The following is an 8,451-nucleotide window of genomic DNA, read 5'->3' on the forward strand; positions in this document are numbered from 1 at the left end:
CGCAATTGCGAGATACCATATACTTTACTCCCTGGCGGAAACGGGCTTCCATAAATATCAGATAAAAATGGACAAAAGTTGTTTTTTTTTCTGTGAAAGGTACAATCAATGCACAAAAGTTGTTTTTTTCTTTGAAAGGTACAATCAATGCCCCATACAGTATGTATCTTTGACTTTTCATCCTAAAAAGAACCATATATTTTCTTACTAAAAACCACATATCGGAAGGTTGAAGCTACTGCAGGTTGTTATCCAATTTAATGTACTAGTGACAGTTACTGTAGGTACAGCCTGCGAGTTAGCCAAAAAAGAAGTTAAGGAGTAAATAAAAAATAAATAAAATAAAAACAAACAATGAGATGTAATCTATTAGGAATTCTTGAAGGGTTAACCAGAACCAGACAAGCAATTTCTTTCATAATTCTCACAGAAGTCGAGGTAATGAGGTGTCAAAAGCTCCTATCAAAGCAAGTGGACTAATAAGAGGTATTCATGCAATCTTTCAGTTAATTAATACAAAGGATTCCCAAGGCATCTGCCAGCCTCAAATCCAATCCCTCAAAAGTCAAGACTGAAGAAAAAAACTAATGAATAAAGTTGTATAATGGCTGGAGATACAGTACAATACATTTAAACTAAGTTGATTTATTACTGCTAATTGTGGATTATGCCTATTTTGTGCTCATTACTACATTGTTTTCTGATTTAATATGTAAGTGACTCCAGATGATAGTTTATTATTGATGTAAAAACAGCATGAATAAAAGATTTGTAAAACACCATAAATAATATTATATAGAAAAGGATAAGAACATAAAGTAATACTTGGTCCACATTAAATAATTTATCATATATAACAGATTTTGTTTTCTTTTAAATCACTTATTCATACTGTGCATTGCAGTCTATGTGAGTTAGTTTCAATTAATTAAATACAGCTTCCTGAGCTTGCTGATATCTACAACACAACATGGTTTTTACATAAATGCCAGAGGCGGACCTCAGTCACTTGTTTCAAGTCACTAGGCTTCATGCTGGTTTCCTGAAATGGTTTTCACCTTTGCCTAATGTAAAAAAAGAAAAAACAAATTAAACTCAGAATTTATTGATTTGTCTTGATCAATCCACCCATCCATCCATTTTCTAACCACTGTATCCAGTACAAGGTTGTGGGGGAGCTTCAGCCTATCCTGGCAAGCAATGGGCACAAGTTAGGATTCACCCCGAATGGGACAGCAGTCCATCACACGATACACACAGACACAAACATAGACACACTCACACCAGGGTCAGTTTTATCAGAAGCCTGTTAACCTACCAGAATGAGTTTGGACGGGGAGAGGAAACCAGAAATACCTGGAGGAAACTCAAACATTGGGAGAACATGCAAGCTCCACACAGATAGCACCCCAGCTCCAGAACTAAACCAAGTGCCCCAGCACTGTGAGGCAGCAATGCTAACCACTACTCCACTGTACCACACAGTCTTGATTAATTTAAACTTTAATATGAAATGAAGCTGAATCAGTCACATCTGAAATGCAGATAACTTGTATTTGGTCCTGTGGTACCTGTACACTGTAGTATTATTATAATCATCCATTCATTTTTAATAGTAGCTTGGTCCAATGCACGGTCGAAGTGAGCCAGAGCCTAACCCGACAGATTATGAGAGTTTATAATAGTCATTATAATTACTACTGTTCCCAATCAGTAGTACTCATTAAATAACAGGGTAGCCAGTATGCATTCTACCTACTGTACAATGGTAATGTTACTGTTTACACATCAAGATTTTACACACTCAGTTCACGCATCAACTTGTTTACACAAGCTATATCACAGTTTACACATCAACATATTTACAATACTGTTTATACATCAACATGGATGACAAGCAATCCCAAGGAAGTTAAAAATAATGAATGTTGTTTTCTAATGAATCCTGTTTCTGTCATTTATTTGGTGACTGCAGAACAAGTGCATAAAGGAGAACTTCTGAAAGGTTCAGTGAGTTTTTTTATAATATGGAATAATATTGCTCTGGAGGCAGCAGCCTGATGGACTATACTGTAGCTTCATCAATGCCAACATTTGAAAATTTGCTAGTTGTTCTTGATAACAGCACCAATAGTCAATATTATGTTGAAAACATTTTAAGCCCTGTGCTCCACTCATTAGTACATTAGCATGAGCAACAGTATTACCCCTTAGTATTTCAACAACATTTGCCTTTCTTCTTCTTTCAAGACCTTCTGCAATTATTATGTCTATCTGCGGCAGCTTTCGCAGAATCAAGCGATACCTAACACATGGCCTCTTAATTTTAATCAAAAATGTTTTCTGAACATTTGACAATTTTTTTGAATAAATCCCTTTAGACTTTTTTAAATGTTTATCTTTAATTTAAGAAATGGTATGATTTATATTATATTAAAAGTATCACTACAGGTTTTAAAAATGTAAAAACAATGAATTTTTAGTTTTAATCATTACATCAAATCATTTGTCATTTAGTCTTTGGATGCATAATGGAATAAAATTCATACTGAAGACTGTCAAAGAAAATGCTCTTATTACAACTGGATAAATTGACCTTACCTTATTCACAAGAACTTTCTAGTTAGTGCAATACTGTATATTTCTCAACCTGTATTACCACGTAAGTTTGCCATTCATTTATAAAATAAATATTTTTTTTCAGTGTTCACTAAAAAGTCCTGGGCATGAAGCCACAGAAATTGGAGTTGTATGCATTCAACTGCAATTTTGTCTGACACTGTGCCATATTCCTTCTCAGAAAGGAAATGCTTCTCAGTGGTGGGGGATCCATATAGTTTTCATGGCTGTCAAAGTGTGGCATTTGCAGATTGCCACAGAAGGTGCCCAGTTGCACTAAAGTACATACAGTATCTTGGGGACTAGCTTCAGACGGCTGAAGTCATTTTATTTGTCTAGGTGATTCTCCTATAGGAGGGATATCCAGCTGTCCTGTACCCTGAGCTACATAACCAAAAACATAGAGATTCTGAAAGGCAGTGAAAATGGCATTAAGCAATGGTCCAGCACTTCTGGGGTCTGAAATTTTACACTTGGCTTTGGTAAATGGGCATATTTATTCAAAGGGTCAGAGGTGACAGTAGGGGTGATTTTGAGGAGTTTAGAGCAACGGCAAGGGATGTAAAGCATATAAAAGATGCAAACTGGCTTAACTTTAAATATACTGTATGTAAAAAAGAATTGGCCATCTGGATATGTAAAAGTCTGAGAAGAGAAAAACAGAAAGATACCACAGGTACAGTAATACACCTTTACTTTTAAATAGTCAAGAGAATGGTACTAAATCCCATTCATCCCAAACCCTAATCATTTGTTTTTTATTAAATGTAAACTTAAAAAGGATCTGCTTCTGAGTCTAATTGAAGTTTCTGGCAGTTATTGTCCACATTGTTCCTCTAAAGTTGGAGACAACTTCTCAATTAACTGTCAGGAGGAAAGTCAGGAGGAAAATTCAAATGCTACAGTGTATCTCTTGTCTCTCCTTTCAATACAGGAGCATTTTGTCTTTTGACAAATCATTACTTTTTTCAGCACAAATATATTATACTAATATTTTACTGCAGATACAGTATGTAGGATATACATAATATCCTGTACTGTATATAAAGAGAGCCTGGTAGGAGTAAACAGAATCCCACAGCAGAAAGTAAACTGCGCTTGAGTTGTTATGTCTTGTCAGACACTGTATGACAGTAGTTTAGGTGGGTAACTGTGTCAGCATGCGTAGGCTGCAAAGGAACAAGTAATAGGTTTATCCCATGCTGAAAAGAGAAGAAAGAAAACACAAAGTTTTGGCTGTGGAATCTTCTTCAGGTGGAACACACATGTTCATAGGGGGATATTCTACAATGCACTTCTTGTTTAGAAACTTTTTGTTTTTGTTAGTTTTGCCATTTGACTCTTATATTTTTTATTTTGAATGTTTCTTGTGGTCAAAGTCTAGTATATGTTATGCAAATACTTTTGTGAATTTCCAAAATTCACTGTGCAAGATGAGAACATTTCCTTGATAGAACAACCTACATGTACTGTATAAGCTGAGCATAACACAAGCAAAAAAGAAAATGTTATTCCTTCCGAAAAGTGTTTTGTTTTATCTGAAATGGGAGAGAAATTCCTTTATTTCTAGCATTAATTTTAAGCAACACTTGGAAGTATAGAATGTATACATTACAATAAAGATAGAAATTTAAACTGTTAAACTGCTGTATGATTCTTATATTACACTGAATGATCACATTTGAACTGTTTCCATCATAATAATCACACATGTGCCTCACCAAAGGAGAAATCTAATGAAAACAGAAAGCATTTTTCCCTTGAGGAGGCAGAAATAATCAAGTTGGCAAGGAATATATCACACTATCCAGTTTTTTCTAATCTGTGTATTTTAACTATGACATTTCACACAGAGACAATCATCACATACAAAACATAAGCTATGATTTTTCAGGAACTGTATAATAAAATTACTTTTTTAATTGTAGAATTCTAAAACATGAGAAAATGTGCACAGCTATTTAAATGCATTTGCATTTCATCTGACAGGAATAGGGAAGAAACTGTGCATGCGTACAGTTCATTATCCAAGCAAACATGTTATTAACACGTAATATCACATACTGTAGGCATTCTGTTAAGTACAGTATATTGTTTATATGCAGTATGGGCACTACATTGCATGTATTTTTATTGTATTTTGTTTGACTAATCATCAAATACTAAAAATAGGTTTTCAAAATTGGATTTAATCTTTTATCATTTAATGGTTGTTTACAGTTATTTTTAAATGTTTAACATTATTTTTAAATGTTAAACATTATTCTGTTAAATGCCATTCTTTTCTTTCGGTGCCATTACACCTATTGTCATTGTATTATTTAAACAGAATTATCCAACTTGTCATATTTCATTAGATTATGACTTGATGAAGAGTGATATTCAAGTGGTTCAAGTTGTGAATCATGGTGCACAAATCTCTTTGACTAATCACAGTGAAATCCACTTGATACTCAAAGACAGTTCTGCTGAGATGGTGGGAATTTACCTGGCATGCTGTCTTCTCACAACCTGTGAAAAAAGACCCTAGAAATTTTAACTGTCCAAACAAAACAGGCTTCTAATTGTCAGAGAACAGGTAAAATGACCATCGATAAATATTCACATATTATATTCTATGTATTTTTAAGCAGTAATAGGTGATCAATATTATAGATCAAAAGGGGCAATTTTCTTTTTTTGTTCTTTTTTTCCTGCAATGCAACTTCAGGATTTGTCAGCTTTACATTTTATTCCCATTTTGGCCAAGGGATTACCCAAGCATTCCCTTGAGCCGGAGAATCCGAGCAACCTCAGACAGTACTGATGGGCATTAGACACAAACTGATAGCACAAAAGCAGTGTCATATCAAGGAATTATACATTTAATAGATGTGCAGTATCTATATGATGCTTAAAATACGTATACATGTTTCTATTCCAAGGTATTAAAAAGAAAGCTAATGTCAGCTGCCTGAATGATTATAGGCCTGTGGCTATGAATTTTTCAGAGTTACTGGTTTATAACCATCTCTGTCCAGTGTTGAATTAGATCCGTAACAGTTCACGAAAAGGGTCAATAGGTCCATAGTGGATGTTGGTTCTCTTTGCCTTCATTCCATCCTAAAGCACCTTGAGGCCCCTGCTATCTATGCGCAAGTCCTGTTTATCAGCTACAGCTCATTATTTAATACAATTGTGCCTCTAAAGGTGTTTGATAAACTTTGGGACCTGGGCTTGAATCAATCCAATGAGGCAATGGATCCTAGATTTTCTAACTGGTAGGAAGCAGGTGATGAAGATGGGGAACATGCTTTCTTACTCAATAATTATAAAAAAATGGTGCCTTCCAAGGCTGTGTATTGTCACCACTCCTTTACTAGTTACACACAAATGATTGTGTGTCTTCTTCAGAGTCTGTGAATATAATATAATTCACAGATGACACAACATTAGAAGGCTTAATCATTAACAATGACAAAACAGCATATAAGTCAGTACGCTGTCCAAGTGGTGTAATAAATATAATTTGGAGCTAAACATTGTTAAGACCAAAGTGCTGGTGGTGGACTTTTGTAGGGGAAGAGGTGATCTGCCACCACTTGTCATTAGTGGCCAGTCTGTGGAGAGAGTGGACTCTTTCAAGTTTCTTGGAATGACCATCTGCCACTTTCTCAAGTAGGAAATTAATATCAGCCCCATCATGAAGAAAGCCCATCAGAGGCTGTACTCCCTATGACAGCTGCGAAAGTCTGGAGTTAATCAGGAAGCAATGACACACTTTTATAGAATTGTGATTGAGAGTGTGGTCACCTTCTCGATACCAGTGTGGTAGGGCAATACAACTGCCCAAGATATGAAAGAGTCATGCACACAGTATCCGATATTATTGAACGTGGTCTTCCCTCTGTTCCTCTATGAGATCCACATCAAGCTGAGAAAGTGTCCTCATCCTGTCAGCACCTTTTTAAATATCTCCCTTTGGGGAGGAAGTTTCAAAGCATCAAATGTAGTACTGCTCCGAAATAGCACCTATCTACAGGGTATTAGACACCTCAATATGTAGGTATTGTATGTCGCCTTGATTGAATAATGTGCACTGTGCATGTACAGTATAAGCGTAATATGTTTTTGTTTTTGTTTTTTTAAGTGTAATATATGTTTTGTTGTTTTGTTGTTTTTTTTATCTTGGCTGTCCTGTAGCAAATACCAGTAAACTTTTTTTACATGGCCATAAAGAATTGAATTGAATCAAAAATGTTTGCCAGTTTAATACTTTTACACATTTTGAAGCTCCTCATCAGACAGTGAGTGTGGAGTTCTGAGACACAGCTCTCGGGTGTAGGATCCACTGATTCCTTACAAAGAAATTATTATTAATTGTTAAACAAAGCAGTGTCCTGTACAACTCAGTGTGAGACTGTGATTGTGCTCAGTGATATAATTTTCCAAATTCTGTAAGCCATTTTAGATTGCTCCTTGATTCATATTTTCATATTTATAAGTCATTCAGATGTGAGGTTCGGAAGGGGAAAAGGCACACAATACCACAGAATCAAAAATTGAATAAATTAGTTGATACATCAGTAAAGATACTTAAAGTCTCCATTAAAATTAGAAGGAATTTTATAAAACTCACATTTTTCAATTCTTAATGGACTGCTTTTGGATCGCATTGCTCATGGCTGTTTTGGATTAGATAATTCTTTACCAATCTAAGCAAAGGCTCTAACAAGAATAGTTCAGACGAAAGACTTCACTTTACCTATTGCCAGAAAATATACTGTACAAGGGAATCAAAACTAGCATTAGGCCTGCATGGGCCAGTTGATGAAGGGTAATGGATTTAAACTGGATAATCTTTCTGGAACCTACATTTTATTTAGTCAACAGTGAATAATGTGCAACAACCAACATTTATTTAATACCTTACTTTGAGAGCTATTGCATTTATAGAAGGCTGAGTTCTACAGATCATGACAATTGAAGACAATTATATAATAATACACTGAAAAGTACAATAGATTCTCTGCAGAAGTTGGTAGGAGACAGAAGAAAGTTAGAACAATTAAATAACAAGACATGACAGTCTGGCATATACTGACAGACAGGTTATTATGCTATTTAAAATTAGTATTTTAAACTAATTTTTTAATAGTCTTTTAATAGTCTTCAGTTAGTGATATAGCTATCAAAGTTTGTGATATGAAACAGAGCTCTGTGTTACGCAGAATGGAGCCATTTTCCTGGTCTGATCCTAGCTGATGACAGTGGTGTGATCAGACGGGGGGATTAGGATCAGATGGAGAGAGCTTTAACAATTCGCTCTTAGGAACGAAATGACTTTCCATCATTGTGCGGGGATGAGGGATAGAGAAGGGAAAAGGTTATTATATAGCAGGAAAGGATACAGCAGTCATTTCTACCTAAAAGCAAAGCAGAAATAGGATTGTCTGTGTCTCAAGCTCACTTACAACCTTACCTGGGTCAGCCTGATTATCCAAGCGAAGAGGAGAGAGTGATTTTAATCAGGGAAGCCTGTTAAGCACTTCCTAGTAATTGTTTATTATGCCGAAGCTTGTGATCACGAAACTACATCTCCTCTGTCATCTGAAATAGCTCTGATTAGCTCTGATTGCACTGCTTTGAACCTAGTATATCTGTTTCTTTTCCTTCTCCAATTTTCGATTTCATTCTTCTGTCTTGAGCTGAAGTGTATGATAAAATTGAAAAACAAACCAAGAAGATGGTCTCTTCAAATCTTGATAACAGTTTTAATCATATCTCTTTGACCTATAAGAATTAGTTCACACTGTAGGATAAGCTTAAGACTTTTTTCAGTTAGTTCAATGA

This window comes from Lepisosteus oculatus, chromosome 9, assembly GCF_040954835.1.
Source record: "Lepisosteus oculatus isolate fLepOcu1 chromosome 9, fLepOcu1.hap2, whole genome shotgun sequence".
Classification (NCBI taxonomy): domain Eukaryota; kingdom Metazoa; phylum Chordata; class Actinopteri; order Semionotiformes; family Lepisosteidae; genus Lepisosteus; species Lepisosteus oculatus.